The following is a 15,574-nucleotide window of genomic DNA, read 5'->3' as shown; positions in this document are numbered from 1 at the left end:
ACGTTTGAATTCTTAAATTGAACACACAATTTTAAGATACAGTTTTTATAACTAACAAAATATGATATCAAAGTTGCTTTAAATAATATGATAAACAAGATTGCACATATGGCTACATTTAGAAAAAGAAAAAATAGTTTATCCATATTTCCCTCTTTATTTTTAGTTCAATGCCTTCATATGGAGAGGCACATATTGTAACAATTACAGAGATACACTTTTCATAAATGTTTGTTATACTGAATTAGGAATAGCTATATGTCTTATAACTTTTAAACTGTAATTTATGTAAGTGGAAAAATACTTATTATTAAAACAGGATTTGGTAAACTTTTTTTGGTAAAAGGCCAAGTATGGAATATTTTAGGCTTTGCTACCCATACATCTCTATGGCAACTACTTAACTGTCATTTTAGCAGAAAATCAGCTGTGGACAATACATAAACAAATAGGTGTGGTTATGTTTCAATAAAAGTTTATAAAAACAGACAGTAGGCATGATTAGTCCATGAACTGTCCTTTGTCCACCCCTGTAACAAATTGCTATGCATATCTTAACATGCATACATTTTTGCTGTTAATGAGATGTTCCCCTTTCCTGGTGATCGGTTAAGTCATTCCCTACATCTTATATAATAAGAACTATATGTTCCAGTTAATAAATTAGTGTTACCATTTCTTTTAAAATATATCTAATATTATCATTATGAAAATTGCTCTTTTTTTAGTGAATTCTTTCAACTTAAACATAATAAAACCGACATAAATACAAACATTTTCTTTTATAAAAGATATCATTTGACATAGAAAAGTATACTGATGACTAGCAGTTATAATTTAAAGGAAAATTAGAAAATGTACGATAGGTAAAAATGGCATTAAAAAATTAGATTCTGGGGGACCTGGGTGGCTCAGTCAGCTCAGGCCATGATCTCCCAGTTCATGAGATTGAGCCCCATGTCGGGCTCTGTGATAACAGGGTAGAGCCTGCTTGGGATTCTCTCTTTCTCCCAATCTCTCTGCCCCTCCCCTACTAGTGCTCACTCATGCTGTCTCTCTCTGTCTCTCTCTGTCTTCAAAATAAATAAATAAACTTAAAAAAAAATTAGATTCAGCCAAAGGAGAATTTAAGTTGCTGAAAGCTTTGATACATGTTGCCATCCTTTGGATATGGAACTTGAAGATAAGTTTGCTAAGGGTGAAAGGTCTTTTGGAATCAAGATTTACAGCTGCTTTAGGGCTTGCTTAGCATAAAAAAGTACATTTTCATAATATATCTCAAAACAAGAGAGAAAATTATTGCCTGTTAAAGAGACAGAAATTTTTCTTTAATATTTTCCTATTTTTTAGTGTCAAAAGCAAAACATTCCTAAAAATTTTATCTATGCTTTTATATCTTACATTTTTCTCCACCTCTCTATAAGCTTGAAATGCAAATGTTGATTTGCTTTTTGCTTTTTCTAATCCACCAAGAAACCATTTAGAAATTATCTGTTTTATGTGTCTTCAACATACCTGCTTATTGGAAATAAACTTTTTATGAAATCAGAGCAAATAAATGAAAATCCTACTAAAAATTTCAAGGGTTACAGGTGATAAGTGTTGTTTTTCTTTTTCTGTATCTTTGCTCACACTGGTTACCACCTGCTTCCCATCCTTGGTATCACATGCACATTATATTTTTTCTTTTCTTTCTAACTTTGGGTCTTAGAGCTGTGAAAAATACCTACTTTGCAGAATTTTGAAAGTTCTTAAAAGTCTTCTCATTTTTTGCTCCATGAAACATCATTATACTAAAAGGTTAACAAATAGAAGAGATTAAAATTCATTCACAGTCTCCACCCTCCCACCCCCACAAGAAAAATGAACCCCTGCTTTTTAACATAAAACTCTGTAGTCCTCAGTGTTTACAGTACACAATAATTTGCCATGGCATTTTTCAGGGTATTTGTATATAACACACTCTTCTTTAACCCTTTCCATAATATATTGAAATTACTTGTGACTTTAGGGATCTCAATCTTATTCTAATTACTCTCTCCATATGGAACTCTTTAGCTATTGGCAGATTCAACAAATGTCTTATTACACCCCTTTGAAAGAGTGACTGAAATACATGTAATATACATGTGCTTTTCCTCAGACACATTATATTCTATAAAAAGTTTTATTTTTATTTTTTTAAGTTTGTTTATTTATTTTGAGAGGACGAGAGCTCGCTCGCGCATGAGCTGGGAAGGGGTAGAGAGAGAATCCCAAGCAGGCCCGGTGTGGAGACCCACCCTGGGCTTGAGTTCACAATGTGTGAGATCATAACTAGAACCTAAGTCAAGAGTCGGTCACTTCACCTACCGAGCCACGCTTGTGCCCCAATAAAAGTTTTAAAAATGTATCATAACAGTAGTTCAGGCCTCACTAAAAAATATCCCCTAGAAAATAGAAAGAATGGAGACTGTTTACCTTAAGTGTTATATAGTTGTCCAAGTTTAACCATTTTACAAATGCTATATATGGATTACAGAGACATATCTTGTCCTTTACCATTGATGACCGTACAGGTGTCAATTATTATTTAATTAATATCACTCACAAAATTGAAAGCATATCAAGGGCATTGCTGCTTATTTTACAGAGTTGAGCTATTTATCTCAACATTTAAATTTAAGAAATTCTGTACCTGCCATGTAAAGATCTAAAGTCTAAAGAGAAGCTCTGAGTGGTTTAGTTCCTTTTGCTGAACGATTGAAAGGGAGTTACTATAACTTTTCAAAATCAGGAACGGATCCCAGGTAAATATAGCACTTGATTTTGGCAGAGATCTCTTACTAAGTAGAACAACTAAAAACACGAGATGACTGCCACACAAACTATTTTATTGCAACATAAAAAGTTGCGTACAACAAACAAGAAATATTACAAAAGTCTGTGTCACCTTCATCCCGGTGACACTGCCCCGAAGCAACAAATTTTAACATTCTCAATTTATTACTTCATCTGTTGATTCCCTGTATCGCATTATATTATATAAATAAACTCCATTTCTTGATTTGTCTATTTAGTTTCAATTAACTCCTTACTTTAAAAAAAAGAGAATAATAATTAAACCCTACTTCCCCTTCTTAAACATCTCTGTAGGTTTATTCTTAATTTCTTCTATTAATTACTTTAATCTTTTACATAAAATATTTATACCTCTCTCTTGTTAAATTAACTGCAAACAGTATATTTTGGCTTCTTTTTCAGTAAGATGAAGAAATTTGCACTTTTAAACTTTTCTCAGTATCTAGTATCCTTTTTTTCTTTTCAAATTCTAGATTTTTTACTTTCCAAATCCTTCTAGCCTTTTTTTTTTAAAATTTAGTTTGGCAAGGTGTCTTTTGTATAAAAATATAACACACTGGCCCCATGCTGTGTTTATAGGTTAAGTCTAGATGTTAAAAACAAGAAGGCCGTAAAATTATGAATACCTTCTGTATTACTAAAATAACTACTGTGACTGGACCTATAGAGAAGTAGACATAATGCAACCCCCTGTGCTTTTTGATGCAAATAGGAATAATTTTGACAGATCCTGCTCTTCCATCGTTACATTCCATATATTATTAAAAATCAATCCATATCTTATTTTGCGTTATCATTGCACCATGATTCTTGAACATTTTTTTCCCTGAAATTTCGAAGTGTTTTTCTTTTTTGTGGACAGAAGAATCACATGTCATCACCATATTACTAATATCCAATTTCTTAACAATACTATACTAGTTATGATGCAAGATTATTTGCTGTGACAATGATGAAAACAACACTTATTTTTTAGATGACAAACTTATTTCTAATAATCTACTCTTAAGAAAAAAAAAAGGTTAGCATGCCATTTCCATGTTTTAGGGACTCAGGCTATTTTTATCTTGATCGTGTTCCAACCTCAACATTAGGTTTGCATCTTGCAGTCTAAAAGATCTGTACCAGCTACTGGTATAATATCTACATGCCAGCCAGTGGGAGGGGAGAAGTGAGGAAGAGGATGGTATGAGTCTTCCCTTTCAAGTATAGCACTAAGAAGTTTCCCGTACAATGTACTTCAGTAATTCAGTGTTAATTTGTGCAGGAATCTAAAGCTCTTCTCAGCTGCAAAATTTAAATAATAATAGTACCTCCCATGGATGCAGTGATTATTAAATGAGTTACCATTTATAAAGCACTTGGAATAGTACCTGACACGGTAAAATAATAAGCAGAGTAAATTTATTCAATACTATTGCTACTTCTTTTGTTATTTATTGACCAGAAATTAATTATATGATCTGAGTTTGTTGCAAGGAAGCTAATACAACTTTTTTTCCTTCACAATCACGTGCTGAGGTAAAACTTTCATAATTATAAGAGAAAAAGAGAAGACATTAGAAGGGACAATAGCAAGATCTGTGATATGTGCCATTAATTAAAAATAACAACACACCTATTCTTTTCTTGATAGTTTTCTCCAGAATTGGGACTTTATGTTCTGATGTAGAGTCATTCCTCCAAAGGCCTTCCTTTCCTTACACTCCTGTATTATATCACTTTGTGTAGTCTTCTTTCTTGGATTTGTTTTCCATTTGGTAGAATATACTCTTTTCTCTCTCCCAACCTCTACTTTGTGTCAGAAAGAACAAATAACACATTGTCTTAGTCCATTCTATTTGCTCTAACAAAAATACTTCAGACAGGGGAACTTATAAACAACAGAAATTTATTTCTCACAGTTTTAGAAGCTGGGAGGGCCAAGATCGAGCTGCCAGCATGGCAGCATTTTGGTGAGAACCCTCTTCCTGGTTTATACATTGTATCTTCTTGCCCTGTTCTCACATGGTGGAAGGAACAGGGATCTCTGTGGGGTCTCTTTTATAAAAACACTAAACTCCTCATGAGAGCTCCGCACTTTTGATCTAATTACCTCCCTAAAGCCCCACCTCTTTATACCATCATTTGTGGGAGTTACCATTTCAACATATGAATATGAGGGGACACAAACATTCACACATAGCATATACCAATTTTTAATTGCTTATATCTGAACACATCTTTCTTCAGTTCTCAAATTTTAAATAATTGTTTTGTAGGACATTGATTTTAGTTCAAAATCATATTCTTACCAAAAAGTTTAAAGATTTTATTCCATGCCTTCTAAAACCTAGTCTTGCTGAACACTAATACTTGAATTTTCTCTTTTGCAGATAAACTATTATTTTAAAAAATAACATTTTATTTTTGATGCTATACATTTTCAGAAAAATGTGTTTTTGGTTCATGCTATTTAGGACTCACTGAGTCTCTTTCAATCTGAATATTTGAACCTTTGTTCACTCAGTTTTTTTTTATTGTTGCTTTAATTATTTCTTCCATTTTTCATTGTTCTCTCTTCTTGGATCATCTATCAGAAACTTTGTGAACTTCGTAAGTATTCCTCCAGGTAAACTTCATTTCTATTTTTTTTTTCAAATTCTGTCAATTGTTTTGCTTTTTTGTTTTCCTTCCCTGTACTTTACATGATGAAAAATTTCTTAGGCTTCTTCTGCTAGATTTTCAGCTGGATATTTTGCTGTCACGATCCTACCTTAACTTCCAAAATTTCTGCCACAGTCTCTTATTATCCTCTTTCCCGAGTGGAGTGCTCTTTAGATGTTACATTTAATGAATCTGTCTAAAATATTAATTAAAATTATCTAACTTTTATCTGTTTCCTGGATTACTTTAGGTTTCTCTGAAATTATTTATCTTTTGTGTTTTATATGCATGAAATTCCTAATTTTTTTTCCATATTTAAAAATGAAAACTTATGTACTGGCTTAAACTTAATGGCTTGCTTCTTCTAAGCGCTTGGTTGGATTGCTCTTCAACTGTGAAATTCTCTTACACATTTAGCCTCTGCCCTGAATGTACTGTACGGCTTGGCTCCTCTGTGAGACATGCTAATTGACTGGTTTCCCTTTGGGATGTATGGGCTGGGAACACAGCTTCACGTTCCCTGCATTTTTCACTGTGTTCCCCCAAATAAACATAACTTAATTCTGAAGTGCCCATATGCACACTAGGTGTTCAGTTGTGCCCAAGTGCATTACCTGCTTTACCTGTAAGCCAGGAGCATTGCTGTCACTCTTTCTGTTACCACTCAGAAATGTAACCAGCTTATTCCCACTAATTAGATTGCAGACTCCCAAGATTGTAGTGTTTTCAGGTTTCAACAGGGAAGAAACAATTCCACCTCCACTGACTTCTCCAATTCCTGGTTTCTGTTGTGGCTAATTATGCTATTGGTGTATCACTCAGTATGAAAGAAACTGCCTCAGACCTTTCAGAAATGAGTCAAAGTCCCCGGTCCCCTGTTTCCCACTTCTCACAAAAGTCTAAGAACTGCTTTTGATTATTTTTGTGTACTTTAGATTTTAGAGAAGGAAAGAAGTAAACGAAAGTCTTCAGTTTTCCACGTCAAACTAAAGAGACTATTTTAAATCTATGGATATTTTCAATAATAGCCTTGAAACAAAAAGTATTTTTCAGTATTATAATGTGAATACCGTCAATGGCACTGGAAACAAATGCTCCAAATTGTCTTTGAAACAGTGGCATAAAATCCTCCTAGGGAAAAAAAATAATTTATCCAATGGGAATTCTTGTCAAAAATATTTATATTGTTCAACTAGTCAAAGTATAAAGTTTGTTAAACCTTTGGGGGAGAATGGAATTAAGTGCCAAGTCATTTATTTGGTTCAAGAGATTACATAATTTACTTGAAGTAGATATGAGTCTTCCAAGTTCTCAAAAACTTAAAGCTCTCAAATAAATCACATGTACCTAGTGGGTAATAACATACATTGCTGTGAAAAGCCTCATATCAATCACATATACCCAGTGGGTGAGAGCATACATTGCTATGAAAAGAACAAAGTTGAATAAACTACAGAGTTTTAAAAACATAAGAATTTCCCATGGATAGCTGTGTGAATTTAAACCAGTTACTTAAGTCTTTGAATTTCTGTTTCTTCATTTAAAAGAGAATAAACTATTTACCTTGAAAGACTTTTAAGAGGATAAGAAGAAATGTATATATATTGTTGATAGTTTACGTAATAGGTGCTCAGTAATGTTGAAAACACTTGCAGTGACAAAAAAGATATTAAAAATATGGATTAGAGTATCCAAGTTTTAAATTTTTTTTTTCAACGTTTATTTATTTTTGGGACAGAGAGAGACAGAGCATGAACGGGGGAGGGGCAGAGAGAGAGGGAGACACAGAATCGGAAACAGGCTCCAGGCTCTGAGCCATCAGCCCAGAGCCAGACGCGGGGCTCGAACTCACGGACCGTGAGATCGTGACCTGGCTGAAGTCGGACGCTTAACCAACTGCGCCACCCAGGCGCCCCATAGAGTATCCAAGTTTTATCTGTTCCCTGAATGATCTCTATCGAATCCCTCCAAGATCAGCTATTTATTTTATTTGTATAATTATACTGTGTATCGTGTCATTTCTAAAATTAATCTAACTGGATAAAATAAGGTTAACCTACATAAAGTACTTGTGCATTGACAAAAATATATGAACAACTGCAAAAAATTATTTATTTTTAAAAAATGAAGACAAAACTAGTTCTATTTAATAACACATGTAGTAATTTTAAAGGAAAGACTAACAAAGAAATCTCACACGAAATCTTAGGTAAGAGCTTTTTTCTTTTTTTTTTTTTTTTTTTTTTATTTTTTTTATTTTTAAAATTTTTTTTTTCTTTTCAACGTTTTTTATTTATTTTTGGGACAGAGAGAGACAGAGCATGAACAGGGGAGGGGCAGAGAGAGAGGGAGACACAGAATCGGAAACAGGCTCCAGGCTCTGAGCCATCAGCCCAGAGCCTGACGCGGGGCTCGAACTCACGGACCGCGAGATCGTGACCTGGCTGAAGTCGGACGCTTAACCCACTGCGCCACCCAGGCGCCCCAGAGCTTTTTTCTTAAATGACCACCAATTCCTTATGTTTCATCTTCAGCCTTAGGGATTTAAATACATGATTTGTCAACATAGAGAATGAGTTCTTTTTTAAAGGGAAGACTCATATTAACCAAGCTTGCAATAAATTGTAAAAAAAAATCCATTATGTTAGAATGTCAATATATTAATTTACAGCAAGAATAATCACGATAGGGATTAATAATTATTTAAGATTCATATAAATGGGACATGGTCTCTCTAAAGGTAAAACAGAAATATAAAAAGAATCATTATCATCCAATTAATTCATTGAAAATAAGAAGTCCGTCTCAATGACACACTGAGGTACCCAAAGGTTTCAATGTCTCCAGCAGTCTCTACATTAGGGATAACTTTGAAGACTCAAATATTCATATTACCAAGTTTCTATCCCCCATAGGGGAATGCTCTCATAAACATCAATAAACTTGTCTACATATTCTTACATTCTTTATTTCTTTAACACTGTGCAAACTCTAGAAGGAAATTTTGTTTTTCAGTTCATATGAACATCAAATAGAACAAGTAACATTAAGCATTTAAAATGACAAACATTAAAAAAAATTTTAGCATTTTTTTAACGTTTATTTATTTTTGAGACAGAGAGAGACACAGCATGAACAGGGGAGGGTCAGAGAGAGAGGGAGACACAGAATCTGAAACAGGCTCCAGGCTCTGAGCTGTCAGCACAGAGCCCGATGCAGGTCTCCAGCTCACGGACCGCAAGATCATGACCTGAGCCAAAGTCAGATGCTTAACCGACTGAGCCACCCAGGCACCCCAAAATGGCAAACATTTTAAATTGAATAATCTCTGTAAGGAATAGGGGCACCTGGGTGACTCAGGTAGTGATCTCATGGTTCCTGGGCTGGAGCCCTGCATCAGGCTCTGCACTGACAGTGCAGAACCTGTTTGAGATTCTCTTTCTCTCTCTCTCTCTCTGCCCCTCCGCCCCCCTGCCGGACTCACTTTCTCTCTTTCTATCTCCCTCAAAATAAATAAGCTTTTAAAAAAGGAATATTTACATATCTCTGTTTTAGTCCATTAAGGGTATGAAACAAGGTAACTTATTAATTTACTCAATTATTACCTCTTGATTACCTATGTGGCACACACCATACCAGTGTTCCAATTATACAGACAGAAAAGACAGAGAAACTCTGATTCCATGATGATCACAGACTTGTGAATATATATCAATCCAGAATCATAATTTCTCAGTAATGTGGAGATCCTGATTCAAAAAAAGGAACAGTAAAGAGAAAACAAATGAGCACAATGATACTTGAGTTCTCTTGTTAAAGTATCCCTATTGTGTGGCATCTGAACCCTCCTTGATATTATTCTGGTTAAAGCTACCATTTTCCTAAAAGGTGTATCCATCTACAAAGGGTGCATCTCTCTAACACCTATGACTAGTCAACACATTTCAAGTAGTTTACAAAGCAGTTTATATTTTATCATTTCTTTCTTACAACATGCTATCACATTCTACTTACTTCAAATATGTGCATAATGAAACTGAGGATGGAGATAAAGTAATTCGCCTAGAGTCGTGTGGCTTACTAATTATGAAGCCAGAAGTTTATCCCAGTGTTACAAGCTGAATTGTGTCCCCCCAAATTTATGTGTTGAAGTCCTAACCTCGAGTACCTCAGAATGTGATTGTATTTATAGGCAGTTTTTAAAGTGGTAATTAAGTTAAAATGAAGGCATTCGAGTGGGCCCTTCCTCATCTAATGACTAGATTATTTATCAGAAGACAAAATTAGGACACAGACACAAACAGAGGTAAAACCTGGTAGAGACAGAGGCAGAAGACTGCCATCTACAAGCCGAAGAGAGGGGCTTCAGAATAAACACACTATCAACATTCTGATCCTGGACTTCTAGTCTCTGGAATTGTGAGAAAATAAATTTCTATTGTTTGAGTCACTCAATTTGTGGTACTTTCTTACGACAAACCCAGATTGGCAAATTAATATACCCAGACTAGACTGGCAACTCATAAGCTTGTAAACTAGATGCTCATAACCTGCTCATAAGCAAAATTTATGGACACTTATAAGGAATTTATAAAGAAATACAGATAATCTGCAGATTATTAATAATTTTGTATAAAGATAAAATGGATTAATTGTACATTTTACAAGTAAACATAACTAGATAGTGTGATGGCTAATTTTATCAATCTGCTTGACAATGCTAAGGGATGTCCATATTGCTGGCAAAATATTTTTTCTGGAGTATGTCTGTGAAGGTATCTCCAGGAGATTAACATTTGAATCTACAGATAAAGAAGATCCCGCTCACCAACGTGGGCAGGCATCAGCCAATCCATTGAGGGTCCCAATGAAACTAAAAGGCATAGGAAAGATGAATTTGCTCTTTGTTTAACCTGGGATGTTCAACTTCTTCTTCCCGCAGACATCCCATCTTCTGGTTCTCAAGTCTTCAGACTAAGACAGGGACTTACACCATTTAGACCTCTATTTACAGGCCTTTGAACTCAAACCAGATTATACCACCAACTTCCTTGGGTCTCCAGTATCAGATGGCCAAATTTAGGACTCCTCAGCCTCCATAATCACGACAAACTATTTCTATAATAGGTTTCCTCTTATATGTATCTATCTATCCAAATCTAGATCTAGATCTAATGTTCTTTCTGTTTCTTTGGAGAACACTGACTAATGTAGATACCAGTTCTCCTATCTTAAGTAGAGCTCCTAAGTAAAAGTAGAATGAACAAAATGGCACCAGAAATATAGGAACTATTAACAGGAGTTATTATTTGGTGGTGAAATAACAGATGATTTTGCTATCATCACCATATTTTCAATATTCTCTAGGGTTTGGGGGGATCTATTTCTTAACTGGGATCTATTTCTTTTTTAAATGCATATTAAATATTATCTCTAGTGTTTACTCCAATAATTATTGAATCTATTATAAAAAATGTACCTGGCAGATACTGTGTGGAGAAAATAAGAGCAGAACACAGACTGATAAAGCATAATCATTATAAATAAATCCAATATGATTCATTTCACTAAATCTCTAATGGCCACCTTTTTATTCTTGGTAAGCACTGATGACAATTACCCACCTCTATCATGATCAAAATTTCCTATTAGGGGGATTCCAGAATTTCCCTCTTAATGTCTACTCCCAATTCCATGTGGGTAGAGGTAGAGACACTATCCAAGTCCTATTGCAACATTCAGGTGAACAGGAGTCTACCCATTTCACGGCTGCTGTTGACTGTGGTTCTGGATTGTTCAAGGGCTGGTTGGTGCTGCTGCGGTGACCCTCTTGACATGTGAACTTGTGAGGCTGAGTTACCTGATGATGTTCCATGGGTGAGCCCCATCAATAACATGCTTTTAGTTGATATGCTTAGTTATTTTGGCTTTACTCCGGGTGCATGGGTCAGGATCAGCTTCCCAGGGCAGATGTAAGTCATGCCCAAAACAGCCTCTATCCCTAAAGAACTCAGACTCTTATTCTGATCCCCAAAAAAGCCAAACTGTTCCATCTCTCCTGATGACTACTTCTTTGGAGGCATTGTACCCTCATGTACTCAGGCACTACCTCTTTAGAGAGGATTTCTAAAAACCCACTGATATGTTCCGGGGTTTGTCTTTGTAACCTCAGGAAATTTTTAGTATACCCTTTCCCTTTTTCCTGAGGGCACTGAGATGCTTCCTGGCCAAATATATGCATAAAAAAGAAGGATCATTCAAGTCTTTCCTCACAGAGCACACACTCTGCTCTACATTGGTGTTTGAGTAACGTCAGAGACTAGTTTATTGTAAGTAAATAACTTTGACTGGACAATGAACATAATCTACACTGCAATAGATACTCTGTTACAAAGAGGTAACTGGCTTACTGTGAACTATTGGGAGTGAGCATACATTTAAAAGTCAACACTGCACACTCCAGCACTTTCCTTTTTTCTCCTCAATCCTCTTTATTCACTTTTGTTCTTTTGTGTATTAAGTCTGTGTGCCTCTCCCACCTCTTTGTAATTTTCCTCATCCTTAAGATTCCTTTATTTTATTTCTTTCCCCACCGGCTTCTCTCTCATATCACAGCAAAATAATATAACTAATTATGATAGATATTTTATTACTATTATTCAAATAATACAAGTGCTAATTGTAAAAAGGGGGGAGAAGAAAAGAAAAATGTAACTTCTATCTAACTAGCTAAAGAAAACTACTTTCAAACTACTATGTTTTCTTTGTCTCTTAATCCTATTTCATCTTCCCCATGTTTTTGTTTGCATATATTTGTAGCAGAAAAAATATATTATAAATTCTTCTTCTTTTCCTGTCCTTTCCCTTTTCTTTATTACAGCGGGTTGTTCATTGAACCAATTGACAAACAGAAATTATGTCTTTTGAACAAAAGGCCCAGACCCCAGAGGAAGGAGTGAGAACAGAGATATAGAAGAAATGTCTGGGGAAAAGGGCGAAGAGAGGAAGATTTATGCATCCTAACAGCAGAGACATCCACACCTTACTTGTAGGCATCTATATGGAGCCGGCAGCCAAATTCATGAAGAGTAAACAACACTATGTGGCTTTCACAAAAACAGAGCCTGAGGCAGAGAACCTATTTGCTCACAATTATTTAGCAGAGTGTACTGCCAGGGAAATAAAAATGAGGGGTAAAGGGAATGGGATAGGGGGGAGAGAGCACATACAAAGCAATGCATCACCAAGCTGGTGCCAGTTTAGCATCAAAATACAACCCATTGCTGTAACATTTAAGGACATCTCCCAGGAGGCTGCTTGGGAACTAAGACATTTTAGAAGAGTCCATTGCTGGCGAAAGAAAGTGAAGGATGATTGAGCAATTAATCTGCCATGTCTCTTCTGTCTTTTAGGTCATCGTATTTATGGGGTGTAACCCTGTTGGCCCCACAATCACACAGCTCCAGGCTGTGTTTTCCAGCATTTTTGAGCAGCCATTGGGTACAAGTAGAGCCATCTCAGGCCCTGCTTGTTGGTCTGTCTTTACCAGTGAGTTCAAGGTGGGGTGGGGGCATTCTTGGATAGTGGTGGAGGCAGGCTGAGCTTTCAGCCTGTGAGTAGAACAGACCAACAGAATGGCTCCAGAAAGGAAACAAAGTAAATGATCTAACCCCAGAACTATGGCATAATTTGGTGGGAATCCAAGAAGACCTGAAGTTTTTGCTACTCTGGTAATAGACGTCTTTGAGTGAGAAATTAGTTACTACTTCTACTTCCCTGTTTTAATTTCCTACCTGCTATAAACAAGGGTCTTATCTGGGATTGCACAAAACAAACCCACATCAAGTACTGATGATACAGGTGACAGTTCATGCCCATACATATTTATGGTGCTCATAATTTTGTTGCATAATTGATATGGAGACATGAAACGAACTATCGGGAATCACTGCTCAACAACATCATAAGACCTTGGTGAGACAGAAAGTCAAAGTACTACAGAACACTGTTAAACCCAAACGAAACATCAACCCAGGGGTATGACAAAGGCAATAAAGAAAAGGTCAGTGAAGTTTTTGTTTGGGGAGGAATTTCTTTTTAATGAAATTTATTTTCCCAACTTCCCAGAATCCCTAGAAAAAAAGTATATGTGTAATTATCTCTAAGAACTCCATTTTAAATTCTACATTTCTAAAAAAAAAAAACAAAAAACCAAATAATCACAAAGTAAACAAGCTGTGTTGGGGCGCCTGGGTGGCTCAGTCGGCTGAGTGTCTGACTTCGGCTCAGGTCATGATCTCACAGTTCATGAGTTCAAGCCCCGGTCAGGCTCTGTGCTGACAGCTCAGTGCCTGGATCCTGCTTTGGATTCTTTGTCTCTCTCTCTCTCTGCCCCTCCCCTGCTCATGCTCTGTCTCTCCCTCTCTCTGAAAAATAAACATAAAAAAAACATTTTTTTTTAAAAAAAGGAAAAGTTGTGGAGGCCACTTTTAGGCAAACAGGCTTGAGCAATGGAATGTAGAAAGCAGACCACACTGACCACCTGGCTGAATACACAGGCCCATCAGGCAACCCACTTCGTACAACCAGGCACAGTTACCAAAAAAGGGAAAATCCTGCATGTTGCCACACCTCCTCACCTTCCCTCCTTAAAAGTAGCCCCCTCCCACAGCCTTGTTGCAGATAACCTCTCCTCTGCTGTCCTGCCCTTGGGTCCTTTGCAGTGTGCTCAATAAGCTTCTGTCTCCTTTGTTCTGCCTCTGGTGATTTTTTTTTTTTTTTTTTTTTTTTTTTTTTTTTTTACCTCTCAGGCTACTGGCTTCTACCTGATCATCACCCCATATTTGGGGGCGATCATCCAATCAAGAGACACCCCATTTACACACCACGCAAGTTTCTTCCTACATTTAAAAAAACGTAACCTGAGGTTGTGCCTGGGTGGCTCATTTAGTTAACCATCCGACTTCAGCTCAGGTCATGATCTCACAGTTCGTGAGTTTGAGGCCCCCACTCCACCTCCCATCCCACCCCAGGTCAGACTCTGTGTTGACAGCTCAGAGACTGGAGACTAGTTGGTATTCAGCGTCTCCCTCTCTCTCTCTCTTCCTCTCCCATGCTTGTACTCCATCTCTCTCTGTCTCTCTCAAAAATAAATAAACATTAAAAAAAATTTTAATGTAACCTGATAAAGGACAATCTAGCCTCTTGATCCCTTCCAACCTCTAAAGTTGGAGAAAGTTATAGAGATGGAGTTGTGGGCTCGTCTCTTAAATTAGAGACTCGAGTCAGAGTCCATACCAATGTAAGTAGGACATTTAGAACCTTATCACAGTAGGTCCTCCCCCAACCACACATCAACTCTACCTCATGCCCTCCATCCATACTCTGCCTATGGACTGCTTAACTTGCCAAATATGTGTAGCATAACACTAAGTGGATCCATAGGGGGAATGAGGTCAACATTAAGGTCTTCCTGTAGAACACAGAATTTAGAGATAGAAATGAAGCTGAATTGAAGAAAAGTTAAATTACAGTTTTGCCCAGCTGACTTTGCAAAAGTCATTTTCTCATTGTCTCTCCACACTCTGTAAGCATATACAAAGTTAGAACACACTAGAATAAACAACACATCGCAAAATATAAACAGACATGTCATTTTTAAGACTTTATTCAGTAAACATTTACCAAGATTATTAATGATATAAGAAGTACATACAAGTACTGTATTAAGATATACTATAGATGTTTCATGTTATACTTATTTGTACTTCTGTTAATGGGCATCTTGTTCTATAAACTCTGAGCAAATCTCTTATTACTCTCTGAGGAAGCATTTCTAGAAGAACTTTACTTGTAAAATTTTTAAAGACTCTTGGGGTACTATAAAATTCTCCTCCAGAAAATTCATGCCAATTTAGAATCATTCTAGCGATGTGTTAGAGTTCTTGTTTTATTGCAACTGTTCACTAGAATTATTGCTGAAATGTGTGGTATGGAAAATAAGATATGGTATTGTTATTAATTGCAATTAATTCCTTTTTTCGATTACCAGCGACAGTGAACATCTCAACACACAAACTGGTTATTT

Source organism: Prionailurus bengalensis, chromosome C2 (assembly GCF_016509475.1).
Source record: "Prionailurus bengalensis isolate Pbe53 chromosome C2, Fcat_Pben_1.1_paternal_pri, whole genome shotgun sequence".
Taxonomy (NCBI): domain Eukaryota; kingdom Metazoa; phylum Chordata; class Mammalia; order Carnivora; family Felidae; genus Prionailurus; species Prionailurus bengalensis.
This window is presented reverse-complemented; position numbering follows the sequence as displayed.